Genomic DNA, 19,816 nt, shown 5'->3' with positions numbered 1-19,816 from the left:
AGAGCCCACTGCCAATGTATTGTACCTGTTATAGTACACAGTTTTTTTTAGAAAATAACACAATTTATTACGATAATTTTTAATAATTTCAATATTCTCAATTATTTAATGAAGATAATTTCTATTCGTCCTAGATAAATTCGAAACCTTATCGTAGAATTTTTACATAAATCTTTTCACATGATTTCTCGTTGATAACGCAACATTTTATACCAATTATGATTTTGTTAATTATTGAGATAATTATGGATAATTTATAAGACCATTCAATAGTTGGTATGGAATAAATAACTCTTGGAGGTCGAATTTAGAAATTATCCCATAAATGTGTAAATTACACAACATATCACATGTTTTGTGGTATATTTCTCAGCCTATTCATTGAGATAAAATTATTACCCAATTATATTATTTAAATTTATATACTTATCGCTACTTTTCTAATTAATACATGAATTTGTACTTAATTTATAATTTATTATGATACTATATTTATTGCATATGGTACTTAAATGAACTATGGTGCGTGTATACGGACATACATATAAGTATGCTTGTGAATGTTTGTCGAAATTAATTACATTTATTATATAAATTGCAATTATCATTATTATCAATGTTATATATATACGCATGTGTATTATTATTTTCCAAGATGAAATAAATGTTCTAATTTTGCTAATGTTCCAAATCGTTGGGTGTTTCATTTGAAAATAATTGATTGGAAATTATTTAGTCGATGGCAATAATTAGCATTTTGATAGAACTGTTTCAAATTATTGAATACTCACTGAAAAAAGGGAAAATTGCTAAATTATTATCGCGAAATATAATTTTAATGTGAAGTATCTAATTTTAACTGATATTCGTAATAAGTTTGGGTAATTACATTCACCCATAGATATATCCCCCACATACTGCAACAGGGCCTCTAGGATAGGAGCTTAGGCGAAATGGCACTTAAGGCCAAGTGAAAATACTGAGTGGACTATAGTGTAAAACAGTGGTTCTCAAAGCGTGTGTCGTGGCTCCTAGGAGCGTTTTTAATCTTTGTCAGAGGCGTCGCGGTGAACTGGTGATATCGGTGTGTGCCTGGTGTCTGATGTGGTTAACGAAAACTTTGCCCCCCGACATTTCGTCACTGGAAATTTCACCCCTGACATTTCGCCTGTCTTGACCGTATGAGTGACCAAGTGCATTATAATATGAGTGATCAAGTCAATGAAGTCTGAGTGACCGTCACTCACTTGGTCACAGATACAGTCAATCACACACTTACTCGATCACTCTGATACAGTCAATCGCACACTTACTCGATCACTCTGATACAGTCAATCACACATTCACTTGATTACTCCTACAGTCAATCACACACTCACTTGATCACGCCTACAGTCAATCACACACTCACTTGATCACTCATACAGTTACTCACACATACGGCCACTAACTTGGTCAATCACACACTCGCTCACTCACCAAATCGCATGGACACTCTTACGGTCAGGGCAGGTGAAATTTCCGGATCCGCCTGATGTATGCCGTTGCTTTGAAGGGTTCTTCGTTAGACTATTCTGGGAGCCGAGGGGGAACGTTGACCAAGGTCAGGGAACCGCGGTTTGGGAAAAGTCTGAGAAACACTGATGTAAAAGAACAAAAAATAGACAAAAATCATCTGCGGCCCAGGGGTGCGAGCCAGTGCCACCCCTGTGGTGGTCCATGACCCCCATAGGAATGAGATTATAATCTCAAATACTTCACGGCATTCAAGCCCGATCAGAGTCACTTTAGTGGCACCTTAAAGCGGTTCTTCTGAATCCTGTTGACAAAAACAGTGCGGGACTTTTTTTTTTGGAGCACCCTTGTCCACCCCCTCCCGATTTATCATCGGCTCAACAATTCCCCCCCCCAAAAAAAAAAACCGTCTTTTAAAATATTTTTGCGCCCTTCCGCCTTGGTGAGCCCTTCCTCGTTAGGCGGATAAAAATCATTTTCCCATTTTTCTGCAATTTGAAACTCTGGTCGTTCTGTCCGAAAGACGCCACTAGCCTCAACCGCAGTTTCAACACTACACTGGTGCGCCAGTGCAGGCGCACCAGTTTCTAGGTTTTTTTTTGAGATAGGTCGTACAAATCCACTTATATCCAAAGATCCTTGAGTTATGTCCCGACGGAAACGTGATTCACAGGGCTTCCCAGATAAGTTGTACAAATTCACTTGCAAGTCCTGTTAATGCATTTATTGCGTCACCGGTTTCACTAATTTCGGAAAACAATCAGTCCCATGGGTCGTGAAGTTGATCTTATTTTGATTTGCACAGAGTGTGCAAGATGGAGTGACTAAAAAAGTGACTCAGAGAGTTTGTGAGCATGAGGGAGTGACCAAAAGAGGGACTCAGAGAGTTTGTGAGCATGAGGGAGTGACCAAAAGAGTGACTCAGAGAGTGTGAGCATGAGGGAGTGACCAAAACAGTGACTCAGAAACACCAATATGCTTGCAGGAGTGGGTAGAGAAAAATCAATTTAAAGCACAGAGGGCGGCGAATTCGAGGAAAGAATAGTAAAAACAAATTAGACCAAATAGGGGAGAAAAGCGACAAAATTCAGGTAGTCCACAGGCTGCGAAACCATAATTGCTTCTCTGGCTACGACCCTGACAGAAGCTGGCGTCTTCTGTATGAGCCGCGACGCCCACTTTGAGAAACACTACCTTACCTCAAAGGCCCACCCTTCTTCCATTCTGGTCTAATTTTCTTGGCTAATCTTTCGTTGAATTCGCCATCCAGTGCTACAACTCACTTGGCCTCCCCCTCACTCTTGCAAGTACATTTATGTTTCTGAGTCAGTCTTCTGGTCACTTCCATGCTCACACTCTCTAAGTCACTCCTTTAGTCATTTACATGCTTGCACATTGTTTTTGGTTACTCTCATGCTTGCAAATGCAAAGGCCACAACAGACAAAATGCCCAACGAGTTGGCTGAAAGAAGATGCCCATAAAAAATATGTATGTCGAATACACATATCTAAAGTAATGAGAAAATACAGCAACCCAATAAGAGAGCAATAAAAAACCCAATTGCACAGGCTTCACTCTAGGTCACTCTTTCGATTACTCACTTACATGGTTCCTTGCTGGGTCACTCTTTTCAACACTCTTACACCTTTACGTATACTTTAGGTTATTCTTTTGGCCATTCACAGGTTTGTACGCACTCTAGGTCACTCACTGACCTGATCCCTTGCTCTGTAGGCCATTCCTTTTAGTCATTCACATGCTTGATCACGCTCTAAGTCACCCTTTTGCTCACTCACGTGCTTGCAAACTCTCTAGCTCACGTTCTTAATCACTCATTGACCCAGCCCCTCTTCCCCAGCTATCTGGACAGAGATTGATTTTTTGAGGGAGTAAAAACCAAATTTTGCCGCCCTGAGCTATAACCCGCTAAGCCTCCCCCGCCCCGCACCGCACCGTACCCCGCTGTAAACACGCCACTGCTCAAAGGATAATATCCGCTATCGATGGAACAAAGACGACTAACAGAGGGCGCTAGTAGTCTTCCGAATCTGGAAACGATCCTTTATCTGCTCGTTTTTAAGAGCAATCGATTTACGAGTTTCCTCCTCCAGTTACGAGGAAAAAAAAAAAAGTTCAAGAGAATAGGCATTTCGAATTACGAGCTTTTACTTCCGCTTTTACGAGCTTTTTTCGCCCTCGCCTTTATATTATATAGAGACGTTCCTTTACTTTTATATAATTCTTTTTTTTTTTCCTTATTACACTCGTGCGATAGTAGCAGGAAAAAAAATAAAAACCAAAAAAAACGTCCATTTGAAGCGGCGCTCGCGTTTTTCGAAGGTCGAACGAGAAGAAGATACGGTCGCCACCTCTTGTCTAACAACAGCTACACGTTTTACGCACATATCTTATTCTCAACATTTAATTGTCATTCAATTATTTTCTTAAATTCCATGCTGTCATTCCGGTAATACGACGGATTATCGGGAGAGAAACGAAAATCGGTAAGAATGATAATGTTATGAGTGGATGTCGTATATTTTTTTTCCCCCCATCATTTTCCTCGTTTCTACGGTCGTTATTTCATTACTATATCCGTCAACAATAGCTATTGTGCACCTGAAGTTTTTGCTGCCGGACTTGTCCCGTTGCCTAGATCTTTTCCCGGCCAGCTTCGTGGCAGAGTCCGGAACAGGTATTGTGTACCTGTGATTGGACAATCGTGAAGTTTTTCCTCAATTTTTTTTATATTAATCAATATCCGATGAAAACTGGTTCGATTAATGGAGCGTAATACTAATACCGTTAAAGCGAAAATCCGCAGGGGGAGGAGGAAGATACTCAGTGTCGCCCAGAAACTGAAGATTATCAATAGACTTGATAAAGGTGAACGTTCCAAAGACGTCTGCGAAGCATTCAATCTCGCGTCGTCCACGGTTAGGACGATATACGTGAACAGAGACAAAATCTTGGACATCGCCCAGTCTTCGGCTTCCTGCGCTCATCTGTATCGAGTGACGAAGTCCCGGGACGCGATCCTAGAACGGGTCGAGACTCTCCTGTTGCACTGGATCGACAGCCACGGCCGTGACGAATCCGTACTGAATTACAACGCCGTCAGGGATAAGGCGCTGGCCCTGTTCCGTGACTTGCAGAAAAAGGCCAGAGGCGAAGGGTCGGAAGTCGTTCAGGACTTGCAGTTTAAAGCGAGTCATGGCTGGTATGAAAGATTCAAGAGACGATCGAATCTTCACGGGTGTGCGAGGCAGAGGAAAGAGAGGGTACCTGCCAACGATTCGGTGTGTGTTCAGTCTTTTAGGGACGAAATCCAAGAAATTGTGGACAATGAAGGCTACGCTTCTGAGCAGATATTCAGCATCGATGAGATCGGACTCTTCTGGAAGAAGATACCGTACCACATCCAAGACGAAGAAGACGACGAGACTCGTCCACCGGGATTGGGTGACTTTAATGAACGCTTCTCGGTCTTGCTTGGGTCGAATCTCACTGGAAGCGTTAAGTTGAAACCCCTTTTGGTTCATTGTCCAGAATCTAAAACTTCGGAATCCTTCGAAGATGCCAAAATGCTCGCTGATAAAGTTCCTCTTCCAGTCTTGTGTTACTGGAACAACAATCTCAGGGTGGACTATCAGATTTTCATCCACTATCTGACGACTTACGTGTCACCGCTCGTGGAGAGTCATTGCAAGCAGAACGTGCTCGAAAACAAATCGCTGCTGATACTGGACAACTGTCCTTGGTACCCGAGGAATATAGAGGACATCATACCAAATATCCGAGCCGTGTTCCTACCTCCGAGCACAGGATCCGATCTCCACCCTTTGAAGCAGGGTATAGGTGCTACGTTCAAAGCTCTTTATTTGAAAGGTCTGATAGAAGACATCGCTTCGAACGTGGGCATGAGCAGAGAACGTGACGTCACGAATTTCTTGGAAAAATACCAATTGAGTTCGGCCGTGGTCAAGATAGGCTCGTCGTGGGATGGGATAGAAGACCGATTCATCAATTCCTGCTGGAAGAACGTGCTGCCGACGCTGACTCAGTGCAAATCGTCCAGTGCCAGGTGCAGCGTGGATAAGATTCACGAGACCATCGTGCAGCTGTGTAACGAAGTGGGTTTCTCCAACATCGACAAAGAAGACGTTGATGTCGTCGCAGCGTACAACGGCAGCGAGTTGACAAACGAGCAGCTGATGCAGTTACTCGGAAACAAACCCAGGGAGCTACACGATACCAACGGTTCCGGGTCACTCGACGACCAGACGCTCACAACCGTCTTCGAACTCGCTGGTGAAATGTGCAGGTTGTTGCGAGACAACGACCCGGACACGGAACGGAGTTCGATCTTCGAAGAGAGGCTCAATCATATACTATCCTGCTACAAAAAGACTGACGGGGAAAAAATCAAAATTGAAGAGACGATGTTACAAAATGGCGAGGAATTCATCGGAGAGTGGCCTGTGTATGAATCCGACAAGGGGTCTTCGGAACCTGACAGTGAAGAAATCTTACCTCTAGTCCCGGAGTGATCGTACCAAATTTCCTGGTCAAAAAACGAGGGTGACTGATGTGTGCCAAAAAATATAGTTTTATCGAATTGTTGCCCTGCAGCATGGACATATAATTTCATGTTGCAATTTCAAGAATGAAAAATTGGCAGATAGCTGACAGTGAAACCCCGCTATAGCGAACGCTGCCTATAATAACCGACCTCCGAATGTAACGAATGGAATTTTTGCATCTCTTGTCGTGCGTCTTGATGTTGCCTTATCAGATCAGATAATGCGTTTGAGTTCGTTATAATGGGGTTCGACTCTGTATACTGGTATGGAAATACATCATTAATTTTATTTAGTGCGTACCAAATGAATTAACTTTTTATGAAATTATAAAATCGTTACGTTTTGAAATCAATTTCTTGATGATTCAAATTATAGGTTCATATCAGCATTGAAATACGGCCCGTATTAACGGTCCGAATTCGTTACACGGCCCGAATTCTAGATTCGGCCCGTTTTAACAGCATCGTTGGCCGCAGGGGAAAGAGTTGCTTCGGAGTTGGGGGGGGGGGTCTTACCTTAATTGACCTGAAGCATCAGTAAACCCAGTTTAGAATCAATGTTTCACTAAATATTTTCTTTTTTATATTTTGATCTCACAAAAATCAATGCTCAATATTGGATCCCTGGAAACCGACGCTGACTTATCCGCCATCTTTGTGCAAAGTGTGACGTCAGTATCATCACTGCAACCAACCGCAGTTCCTTACATCACTTTTATTTATAACGATTGGACATCACTTTGAACTGAAAACTGGTTTTGCTGAGCTAAGATGGGAAACGATGAGTCTGCCCGGTATTCTAGTCACCATGGCTCAATTTATATGTCGGGCCTTGCCCAAGTGGCTCAATGCTTTATTTAATATTGAAGCATTTGCCAAGTATAATCAAGATACTGAAAAAAAAATCAGCATTAATTAATTGAAGTTTTGATAACTATAGATATACATTACAGTAAAACCCCGATTCCACGAAGTTTTCTGAAGTCCCTGTGCTGATAAAAGTGATAATCTAGATTCCCCCGATTTAGCGAATGAAATGTTGAATCTAGGTTTTATTTGTTGTTACCAGGATTTAGCGAACTTTTTCTTGTTGTCCTTGTGGGTATATCAGTAATCATCCAGAACCTCCTATAAGGAAGAGCTCTAGAGAAGTGTTCTTCAATCCCTTTTTGATACTTGTGGACCGATGAAATTTAGTGAACAATTTTCACGGACACGTATTTATGAGGAAAAATGATTTGCGAACCCGTGAAAAAGTACAGTAGATACTCATTATTACGACTCTCTTCGTTACAACGAAAACGGGCGTTATGTTGGGGGAGGGGGAGGGGGGTGCGTGAGGGCCGTAACTAGGATTTTTACAGCCCGGGACAAACATGATTCAGCCGCCCAGGCCATTATTTTGTCATCCCGTGTGGACTTTAGAATTCGATAATTTTATAACGGTGTTCTTTGTAATGTCCATGAGACTTATTTATGATGCTGCCAAAGGCAAATCTTATGGGAAATTGCAATCTCTTGAAATCAAAAGGCATGTCAGTTGGTATCATAGGAAAAGTGGAATGAACACGTGTTCACCTTTACCACTTCCAGTCAATATTGTCGCTTCTGTGACGTTGACCATTAGTTTCTTGATGCTTAGCCTGGTTCCACTACACAGTTTTGAAAGATCCAGATTTCTCAGAAGCATAATTGGAGCACCGACTTTTAAAACAAGTCTATGAGGTAGCAATTCCGGCGGTTCTAAGGAGTTGACGAATGCTGCTGGATAGTAGGTGGCTTAGTCATTTTCTACCACTGAGTTAAAATATTTATAAACAACGTCTGGGTCAGGAAGTTTGCTTTGTATTATTATATTTATTGCATTAACCTTGTCATTTTTTTGGTGACAAAATTGCTCGTTCCCATAGTCATTCGGTGTTTTTAAAATTTCCACGGACGTTTGGAAAAACATTGTCGACAACTTCCTGCAGCGCAGCTGACAAAAATCAGAAGAGAAAAAGCATTAGACTCGTGCTGTCCTCTGTCAAATGGAAACGAAACTGATGCCAATGATTGTGAAAGTAGAACTGGCCGTGCGTTTAAAACAGGTGTGCAGCATTGAAATAAACAACACCTGATATATAATACTATTCAGGGTGTTCTGTTAATGGACCGACAAACCCACACGGTTGTTAGTAGGCATCAAGAGGAACAAAAATTGCAATGGAATATGGTCTCTCAAATCACGCTGAGAGGGTGAAAATCGCGAAAAACGCATGGAGGCTCCGAGTCCAGAGGAGACAAAAGGTGGATGTCAGTTGATAGCTGAATGCGTTCGTGGGTTCGCTCACCATATCTGACATAAGCAGCGTCACGAAACGCATGCGCTGGTGTAGAATCACGCGCTGCTGTCGACGTAAATTAGCGCTATTGCGGTAGTGAGCACGTGTAGCAGCTAGTTGTCTGTTTCAATGAGTATCGTGATGGCTGACGACACGAATGAGAAATACGCTGATATGCACCTGATTTATGGTCGAGCAGATAGCAATGGGCGCTTAGCACAGCGGATGTACCAACAGCACTATCCGATGAGGCGTTTTCCGCTCCATACTACCTTCGCCACGATCGATCGACTACTACGGGAGAGGGGGACTTTCCACCCAGCACGGCGTGATGCAGGGAGACCGCGCAGATATATATTGCGTGTGTGACAGATATATCTAATTAGAGTTTCCCACAAATTTGCGAGGAAATAACATAGCTTAGAATACAAGAGTGGTAGGTGGTGGAAGTTGCCAAGGAGTGGCGGTGGATGGAAAATACATTTTATGTTATACTATACTGTGAACAGTATTTTTGGTACAAAAGTTTAACAGTATTGCACATAGGAAAATGTAATATTAAAATTTTGTGATGATGCAATCAGTATAGTTTTAAAAATCAAGTTTCAAACTCATGTAAAATGTCAAAAATAGCAATCTTCGTAAAACACGTTTAAAGTTTTTATTCTCAGATGACTAGTATGTAAAAAACGCAGCACTAAAGTGGAGTTAACTTCAGTTCTAAGTGCCATAAAAACAAAACAAGGTCTGTTTTGAAATCACTAAAAATGGGGCTCTCATAAAAAATGAAAATCTGTATTTTCTTTCAAAATGACGCTTGAGTCAGGTATCTTAAATGCTAAAAATATCCAAACAAACCAGAAATTTCCTAAACAAATTTCGTAAACAAACAACAAAAAAATCTTGAGTCTAATTAATTAAACGGTTTCTAAGGACGAATGAAATGCATTTTGTTGGTATTTAAACAACAACATTCTTCAAAAACAAACAAGAAATATAATTATATATATAAAAAAAATCTCTTTTGTTTCCAAACAACAAGGCAATTTTCCAGTCGACGGAAGACATCTTTTCGTAAAAAAAAAAACTCCCTTTACCCTCCTATTTCCAGGGTACGGAAGTCGAAAGTGTGGAGACAGTGGTTAAGCTTCAAGAGGAAATTCGTGGAATTTAAAACAAAAATAGAATAATAATAAGTTAAGCTTCGAGTAGTTGGCAGCAGCAGCGAGACTGAGATATATCTAATTAGAGTTTCGCATAAATTTGCGAGGAAATAACATAGCTTAGGATACGAGAGCGGTAGGTGGTGGGAACTCGCCAAGAAGTGTTGGTGGTGGCCGGGAAAATCCATTGTATTATACTACACTGTGAACGGCCAAGACAAAAGCCGTGGTGGTGGAAATAGCAGTGGGTAAGAGTCCAGCACAGGGGGGAGAGAATGAGAGTATTTCCCAACCCCCTTTTCCAGAGAAAAGGTGGGTAAGAACGAACCATCACGTAGAACTCGTTACTGGCCCATGAGTATGAACCAACCATGGTGTAGGTTGGTGTGTGTGTGTGTGCGCGCGTGAGAGTTGGGAAAGGCAAGCTGCGACATCCGACTTGGTGGTGGTGGTGGAAGAGGATGATGATTCCTCTACTGGATGGTGTTTCAGGATGAGAAAGTGGAAGCATGGGGAGTTGGATGTGGAAGATCTATAGCGTCGCTATGGCTACGGATGCCCAAGAGCGAGGATGACGATCGATGCCACTAGAAACTCGAATGGAAGCTTGGGTGCGTGAGTGTGGTGGGACTGAAAACGCGTGCAGCTCCAAAGAAAACTCCCAGACGTGATTCCCAACGACGACGACGATCCCGGAATGGCCGCCATTACATAACACACATTGAGCTGATGCTTATGGACACCAACGATCGTCGTCCCACATTTATTATTATTTTTTTTTTCAGTCTAACTTTTTCTTTCCTTATCAGGAATTTACGTTTTTTTTTCCCCATTCATTGAGAAGGATTTTTTTTTCTCCTTTTTTTAAAATATGTTTGGAATTTTTCGTGGAATTTTTAGATCGATAATAAAGATTGGATTTTTGATGGCGGTCTGATATTATTTCCCCCATCGCTTCTGGGATCTAAATTGTTATGGGTTTTTTTTTGCTTAATTTACTGATACAAATTTCTATAAAAGAATTGGGTTTCTTAATTTATAAGATTTGAATGTTTGATTGGGTTTTAGTTTTACAAGTGGTTAGCTCTTAAACTTCAACAGGTACGGAATTGAAATATTGAACTAGACTTTGTTGTTGCGGGTTATTTTGAATAAGTTTGATTCCTGATTTTTGGTTTAACGACAAAAAAATTTCTCACTAAAACATCTCCCCCCCCCCCAAACGCATGGCCAGACTTAGATAGATACAAAATGACCGTAAAATATCAGAAGTCATAAAACTGGATTTAAATGCATTGATTACGTATCACGTTATGATTTCAGATTTTAACGAATACAGTCGAATTGCTCAAAGGGACAGCAAAAAGTTCGAGCTATCCAAAATTTGAGTTATACAATTCAAACACGTAAGATAACTAGATTTTCACAAAAAAATTCTTAATGATTATATAAAAATGCATTGAATGCTATCACTTACCATGTCAATTTTCTCGTTGTTGCATTTAGTGTTTGTATAAACCAGGGGTGGCCGACCCGTGGCACGCGGAAACGCGAAGGCTTTTCAAAAATTAAATAAATTCTATTCAATTTTTCAATCAAAGAGATATTCACTCCATCTTTTTAAACAATGCTTTTCTTATGAATGACGATCTTGTAGGCTGACAAACCTATGTTTAGTATGGGAGGCACTCTTACAATAATAATTATGTGATGTTCGTGCGTTTCTCCGTACGGTTTCTCACTTTTGGCCACAGTTGCTTGACGTCCCATGTGTCAGGCCGTCTACATGGGAGGTATGCATTGCCTAATACAATTACATTGTATATCCATGAATTTTTTTGGGGGTGGGTTAGCTAAGCCCTCTGGAAAATTTTATTGGGAGTGAGGTAAGAACATTGTCCTTAGGTTCCGGTATCTACAAACCCAACATGTTGTAAGTTGAACTTCTACCGATATACGTACTTACACAGTTTGCATTACGATAATCGGATTTATGACCCGGAAATAAAAACAAGAACTCAAAAGAGTGACAAACTGAACACTTTCACGATAAAAAGGAGAGGATTGAACAATAATTTGCAAGAAAACGAAGAGAATGCTCGTGTCCCGTAAAAACAGGACGTATACTCTAGGTATTAAAATTTGTAGAGTGGCACACGCATCGAAAATAATCTTGATGGTGGCATTGAAAGAAGATTGGCCACCGCTGGTATAAACTGTAAACGATCACGAAAACTATTCCATTTGTTTTCTCCTGGATGCATTTAAACATTGTACAACATCTTCCGGTTCATCTAGAGAATAAAAGACGTAATTTTCGAGCTTCAACAGTCGAAAATGTTCTTTTAACATGCCCGTAGCTTCGGTAAATGATAGGGACCACTGTCATTTTCTAAGATTCGTTTCCGTCCTTTTCATCAAAGATTCAAAGTAACTTTATTTTCTATTTTTTAATCACATCCCGTAAGTCAACCACAATTTTTCTTTTTAAACAGTTTAACAAGAGTATGAATATCGTTTAGACATGATTGTAAACGCTGCTAAGTGGCATAGATATTCCAAAATAAATAAGCAATGGGACTAGGAAAACGCGAAATTCAAAAACATTTTCACTAGACAAGTGACTGGGATTACAACACTACAGCTTTTAACAATTTTGTCTTCAGTGAATTTGATTAGCACGCATACACACTTTCGTATTTCCTGAGTAGTAGCATATTCATCCGTCACTGACATGTGATAATGAAGTCATTCAATATCCAGTGCAACTCTAGCAGCTACAGAAACAAAAAGCCTTGCTTTTTTGGTAACGAAATCATTGCTTCTCGCTTGGAGCAGAAACAAAAAGTTCAGATTTTGTTGATTGTAATTTTTTCTAAATATTGGCTACACATGTGGCTGAAAAAAAAGTTAGTAAACAAAAAAATTATGCTTGAAAGTTTAAAATTTTTTGTAGGGAATTCTGAGGAAAAAGGGACACGTCACATTCTACATGTGACTTGATTGATCAAACTTCGATTTATCCAAAGCAGTAGGGAAAGAAATCGAATTAAACAAGTAATTTCAACATCCTTATAAATGGGGAAACTCAAGAGGAATTCCTAAAGTTCGAATTATCCACAAAATTTAAATTAAATATGTTCGAATTATCCAATTTCCACAGTGCACTGAGTGAAATTCCGTCAATGTCATGTGAAAAAGGGGGTGTAGGTTGATCGTTTTTCAGAAAAAGTAAGGCGATTGCTCTCACTTCAGAAAGAACAGGGCATTTGCCCTTACCCCCTATTTCTTAACATGGTAGGTATACCCTTCATCAAAATTATTATTAGACGGATTAACCTTACTTGGATTGCCAAGCAAAAGTTTATCATTTTCTATTTTTCCCCCATTATAATATGCGACAGTTGATATAAAAATACGAAGTGATCAGAACAAGTTCTATCCGAGATATTTTTTTGATTATTTCTCAGAATTATATTTATAATATGCAAATATCGCGTTTTGATTTATCTTCGTTTCTGTGGATATGGAGTTCGTTTCTAGTGAGCACGGGGAAAAAATAAATGCTGTTTATTTTAATTATAAATTTATAAATATCGCATAACGAGCGAATGAAAATAATTGGAGATACACAAATAGGAATTCTATACCGACGGAAATGGTTCTCGATAATTCGAGTTCCGTAAGTTCGAGGTTCCGGATAATCCAAGAAGCTGGAATTTTTCGAAACACGTACCTTATCGCAACTTCGCTTTTCTGTTTTCCGCCAAGAGCGCGTTTGTATAATTTTTCTTACGAGTACGAGTAATTTCAGTTTGAGAGTGTCTTAACACAGTGACTGCACTGAAGGAGTCTTGCTCCCTATGCTGGCTGAGGTCGTCAGAAGACCTCCCCCTCCCCCCAGGCCAGAATTTTTCGCTGGTCCTTTTATAGTAAGTATAATGTAAAAAAATAAATAAAAATAAATAATGCCCCGTAACAATGCAAGGTGGGCAAAAAGTCCGTAGAAACTTCAAAAATTCATAAAAACCGAAAAAATAACCGAAATAAAAAGCGGTTTGCAGGGTTAGCATCGCTATGTCACGGGAATTTTTTGATGACAGGAAAAAACCCTCAAAAACAGCCGATAGGTGGCTATGACGTACACAAGTCAAAGAAAAGATATGCAAATAACGAACAGAATGCCAACCAAATCGTTTATTACAGCAGTATGTCTTCCACGTGACCACCACTACCACCACAAGGGATAACATCTTGCAGGCGAGTCACAAATCAAGCAACGGTACAGTCAGCAGGTCCGGATGTATACATGACACCTCTCGGCGGATCGCATCTTTCAGTTCCGACAGATTGCATGGACCGGATCAATACATCCGGGAATTCAAATATCCCCATAACCAGAAGTCTGCCGGTGCCAAATCTGGAGACCGAGGATTCCATGGGAACCTGCAACGCCTGCTAATGATTTTGTCTTCCCCCAACGTCTGTATCAGGAATGCCTTGACCGAAGTAGCAGTGTGACTAGTTGCTCCATCTTGCATAAAACTGGGTTTTCCTATAAGTAGAATTTCAGCGCCGGGTGCAGCGCAAAAACGCTGATTGGTTAAAAACCTGAAATTCAGGTTTTTTGACCAATCAGCGTTTTCACGCTGCGCGCACCATAGAAAACCTGCTCCTAGGAAAACCCGGCTTTAACGTGGCGGTAGAAAGCCCATCTCTTTCACGCAAACATGGCACGGCCTTCTCGCGCAGAAGCGTTAAATGCCGCTGCGCATTCACCGAAGCCGTTTTCCACCCATTTACTGGGCACTGCGTTTCAGAGAATAAGGGTCCTATGATGAACGAACCTGTGAACCCACACCACACTGTCACTTTTGGAGAATGCAATGATTCCTGCGTGTACTCACGTGGATTAGACGCCGCCCAGATGCGATAGTTATGTGTATTAACGTCGCCATGAAGCGATGAAGGCGCAGGTGGGATTCTGTTCGATTTTGGAGAAAGCCCATCTCCCACAAATGTTCCCTCTGTACGGTATCCTCTGATAAAAGTTCATAGCACGACTGCAATCTGTATGGGTAAAGATCAAGGATTCCATGATGAATATTGTGTATCGAGGATGGTGGTAAGCCCAAGCGTCTGGCGGCTTCACGAGCACTGCTGGTCCCTGCAGCTGATTCGGACGCTAACGTTTCCATTTCGGCTGCAACACGCGGCGAACGTGCCTTCCTTAAACATGGTCGTCCGGCTTTTACACGTTCCTCCAGCGTTCCAGTTTCCTCAAAATGCTGAACAAGCTTTACATGTCGCTGTTAAAGGCCCTTTTCCAGTCCTCACATTCTTCTGAACTGCGAATTTACGCAAGGCGATGGTCGCTGATTCCTGGTTCACGTAAAACAACTTCATTAACAGAGCTTTATCCTTCGCACTCAGCATCCTTGTGCACATACATGGTTTCCAACGGTGAACTGATTGTGGATTAGGAGCGCAAGTTCTTATAACCGTCTCATTTGCATATTTCCACCGAAGTTGCTCGTACCAGTGCCACCTATCGGCTGTTTTTTTAGCTATTTTTTTCCTGACAAAAGAATTTCCGTGACCTAGCGAGGCTAACCCTGCAAACCGTTTTTTATTTCGGTTATTTTTCCGGTTCTTATTCATTCTTAAAGTTTCTACGGACCTTTTACCCACCCTGTATAATAATAACATTCAGTGGGGGGGGGGGGGGAGGCACAGCGATCTTCCGTCAGGTTCCCCTAAAATTAAACTATAGGTCTTTGAAGCATCTGTTTTTTTGTATTTGTATCTCAAAAATTTATAAGAAAATTACCAAAAACTCTGCGCATTCGTTCCATAAAAATGTTTTGTTCCGTACACACACACATATATATATTTACGACACTTTTCTTTTTATTTACAATATTTCTAATACTACCATAAAGCAGATAAAGTAGGTAAATAGATGAATACCCTGGTAATAAAAATTCCTAGAATCATTTAATGACCACATCCAGCTTCCATCGATCTCGACGATCACTACGGATAAATTTTAATATTCTCCGTACGTGCTAATGAGCATTCCGACTCTGAACTACCCGGCTAATTTACCCGTATTTTTACCCCGGGAAAACGATCTAGGAAATTGGAAGCTCCCTCACTTAGAAGAGATAAGATCAAAATAAACTCAATGAGAGAGAGAGAGAGGGCTTACGGGCTAGGAGAGGGTGGGCGTTTGAAATACAGAAAGGTAATGTAGTGTATGTGTATTAAGAGAAAAAATAGAGAGAGATGGAGACTGTGTTTTTCCTCTGGTCACGCAATTTATGTTGAGTGCAATTACCGTTCGGTTTCTCGAAGCCTAATGGCCGAACATCGAAAACGATCGAACGCATGAGATAGTTCTCTTATATTTTGCGTTTTTTTTTTTCTTGTTACTATTCTTTTCGTTTAGCTTGTGTTTCCCGGAGAGGAACTAGGACAGCCTGTTGAGTTGACCACACCCGGTCGAAAGTAGTGTTATTATTATGACACGACGTATGAGTAAGTTAACTTAGCGCTAAATCACAAGCCCGTTCTTTTTCTTTCTGTTTTCTTATAACCACTCCCGTTTCAGTTTTAGTTTTTTTTAGTTCGCTATTATTTGACCTGGAAGCGACGGAGTTTGCTTTAGCAAGTCATTGGAAGTACTAAGGCCGGGATTACATTATAAAAGTTCTTTCGTAAAACTTGCAACCAATAAGCGTATCGGTTACATTCCGACAGTGTTAACAGAAAAAATAATTTTGATGAGTAATTTCACTTCTCTTCAGAATTTTTAGGAGTATTTTTGTAAAAATAGGGGAATTTTTTCAGTGAAAAATAGTAAAAGTGAAATAATTCTATTAAACAAGCAAACAAACATACTACGTAACATTTGAAGGAGTGGTTTTTCACTTCTTAACGCAATTTAGAGGAGTAACATTGAATTTTGATGCGTGAATCACGCATCTAGATCCTCATTGGTGAACACTGCAATCGAGTGAATGTAACCAATAGGCTTATTGGTTGTTTTTGTTTTTTTTTCAAGTTTTGTAAAAGACCTTTTATCAAACTTCTATAGTGTAATATCGGTCTAAGGCAGAGGTGTTCAACGCATAGCCCACTGGTCACACTTGGCCGATAATTTTCAGAAAATGGTTGAAAACAATGAAAAGCGATTAATTCTAGAATTGATGAAACAAATAATTAAAGAATTAATAAAATGAATAGTTCTAGAATAAATGAAAGAAATAATCCCGGAACGAATTGATAAAAACTCAGAAATAATTGAAAGAAATAATTTTAGATTTTTTTTTAAACAAATTATTTCCGAATTATTGATTTTTTTTATAGAATCAGAATAATCAAAAAATAACTTATAAATCAATGAGAGAAATAATCAGAAATTACGAAATTTTTAGAGAAATAATTTCGTAATTTCTGATAGAAATTATTTCATAATCAACGAACGAGTCGTTACATAATTATTGAAAGACATTATTTTATGATACATTGTGAGAAGGAGAAAGTAATTGTTCAGAATTATCGAAATAAATAATTAAAGAATCATTTAAAGTGATTTCAGGTTAAAATTCAATCTCAGATAATTTAAAATCAGTAATTAATCAAAAACTTTTCTCAGAATTAGTGGAAACATTATTTAAGAACTAATCGAAATTGATAAAAGAAGTAATTATAGAATAAATAAAAGTCTTCAATTATTTTTGTGCCTGTTTAACTCGAAGCCCTGATTGGCTCCTTCTATGAAGATGTCAATAAATTACGTGAGTTGATGGCCTGTGGGCTTCATGGGAAGCTTCAATTTGGCCCTCCTTCTACAAAAGGGTGAAGACCCTTGTACTAAGGTATCTGACTACCTTTCTTAGCACTTTATTTATGCAATGGTACTGGAATGAACTTTAAAAACATTGATGTCCCCTACACAGCCACTTTGGTGATCTCTAAATGTTTCGCGGATCCAAGTGATCTGGGAATGTAGCACGAATCATTCAAGTGATCCCTAATTATGCCACAGATCACTTAATTAATCTGCAAATGTGCCAAGAGTCACTTCATTGATGTAGAACTGCACTGGGAGCCGCTTAAGTGCTCCGAAGCTGCGTCATATGCCACTCAAGGGATCTACAAATGTGCAACGGACCGTTTAAGTGTTCTACAAACTGTGTTGCGTGTCACTTAAGTGATCTGTGAATGTGCCATGGACCTACTTGAGTGACAATACGTCACAGGCCGCTTAAATGCTCTGGAATTGTGCCACGGGTCACTTAGGCGTTCTGTAAAAAAATGTGCCGTCTAGTTCATTTTTACAAAATTAGGTTTGGTGGGAGAGTAGGCCACATCGGATAACCCGGGTATATTTGGTCCGCAGGCCAAGGGTTTACCATATATAGCTTGGGGCAGGAGTTCTCAAACTATGCGCTGCGGCGCCCTGGTGTTCATCCAGCCTTTGTCAGTGGCGTCGCGGGTGGAGAAAGTTTGAGAATCCTCTGGCTTATGGAGTGGATCGCAATTCATAGCCTTCAAATAGCATTGAAATTAACTGAAAATTTATTAAAATATCATATAAAGTATTATATTTCCAAATTTTAATTTTCTTACAAATTTAAAATTTTTTGCATTAAAAAAAATAAATTTTTGGTCGTCTTTGGTGGGGGGAGCTCGTGCCCTTCGCTTTAATCCCACCAATAAGCGTTAGGAGGTATGAGGCAGAGCTGACGAAATCGGAGGGCTGTCGAATGGAGTGGGGGTCAGAGATTTACTGACATTTGCTGACAGGGGGAGTTAAAAATGGCTAAAAATTTCTGGGGAAAAAAGGTTTTCTCATCTTTTCTGAATTACCCTGTATATTGCCGTGACATATCTAATTTAACTTTCCCTTCTCCAGATCTAAGCTACGTAAAAGCTTTCTTCTCCTGGTGCAACACTTCTTGCAAGTATAACAGTTGGTACTTTTCTTTGTGTAGCGAAATCTTCATGTCCTGAAAAAACGAAATAATTTTTTTGAAAATTCGTGAAGCTGAGCTCAACAGCTAATGACATAATACCAAAAAATTGCCAAAAAAAAAAAAAAAATCAGAGTTAAAAAAAAATTGGCAAAAGTACAATTTCCATTAATTGTAATTTATTCTATCCAAATTCTTTCGAAAAGCAAAAATAAAAAAATCGCACCGCAATTAAAGCGGTATAAATTGTTATTATTCATGGATGATTATCAATCAATTATTGAATTTATTTGTGATGAAAATCATCCTGCTTCAATAAGACTAGCAAGCATTGCCATTGTTATGTTACATCCACGCGTTATGATGCTCGTGTTTATGAAGTTTATTAAGTAGAATATTCATCTCTAGCCCCACTAAACCCTTTGACCAATTCGGATCAAATATGACCCTTGAGCCTGAGGAAAGTCTTATTCATATAAAAAGTTTCGTAACTGACTGAGGTCTTTAGGGGATGCATTTGGTGATCCCAGGAAACTTGTAAATATTAAGTGCTCCATATGCTAGATGGATCGAACGTTTCCAGGGTATAGGGTAATCTTATAATCTACGAGAACATGGCTTCTGGATCATCAGTTCCAGGAACAACAGTAAGACGTAATGAAAACATACGTTTCTCATTGCACAATATGAAAAATGCAAATACTATACAAGGTCTTTATAATTGAAGTTCCATTACTGCCATAAAAGGACTGCAGGACAGAATGTTTTCAAACTTGGTAATAGTTTACAGGAGGTCATAGGATTCAATTTTCTGCAAAATATAAAAAAATAAAATCAAAACTCACCACCAGCGGGGAATGGCGCTGTGTGCAATATTGTTAAACGAAAATAAGGCATGAAGACATCGGTTTAAAATGTTTTCAATCGTTTCTAAAACGTGTTGCAAAGCATGTTCAATGTGGCGCCACCATTTTTGAAAGCATTACTGCGTTTGCAACAGTAGCTTCAGTGACGGATCGAGGCCCCTTAAATTGGAAAAAGTGTGAAGTTTGGGATTTTCGGGACCCTTTAGAAGTCGGGGCCCCGGGCGCGCGTGGTGTGAGCACCGTTAAATCCGCTTCTGGCTCTTAGCATATCAAGAGGAATGTTACGGAAATGTCGGTGCATCGCAATTTTCAATTCCGCCAAATTGTTAATGTTATCACCATAAACAGTGGGTTTGAGGTAACCCCATAGCCAGAAGTCACAGG

The sequence above is a fragment of the Pholcus phalangioides genome, unplaced genomic scaffold (assembly GCF_987345545.1).
Source record: "Pholcus phalangioides strain wild (caught in Gottingen) unplaced genomic scaffold, Ppha-v1.0 ptg000004l_1, whole genome shotgun sequence".
In the NCBI taxonomy this organism is placed as follows: domain Eukaryota; kingdom Metazoa; phylum Arthropoda; class Arachnida; order Araneae; family Pholcidae; genus Pholcus; species Pholcus phalangioides.
Note: the sequence above shows the minus strand (reverse complement) of the source record.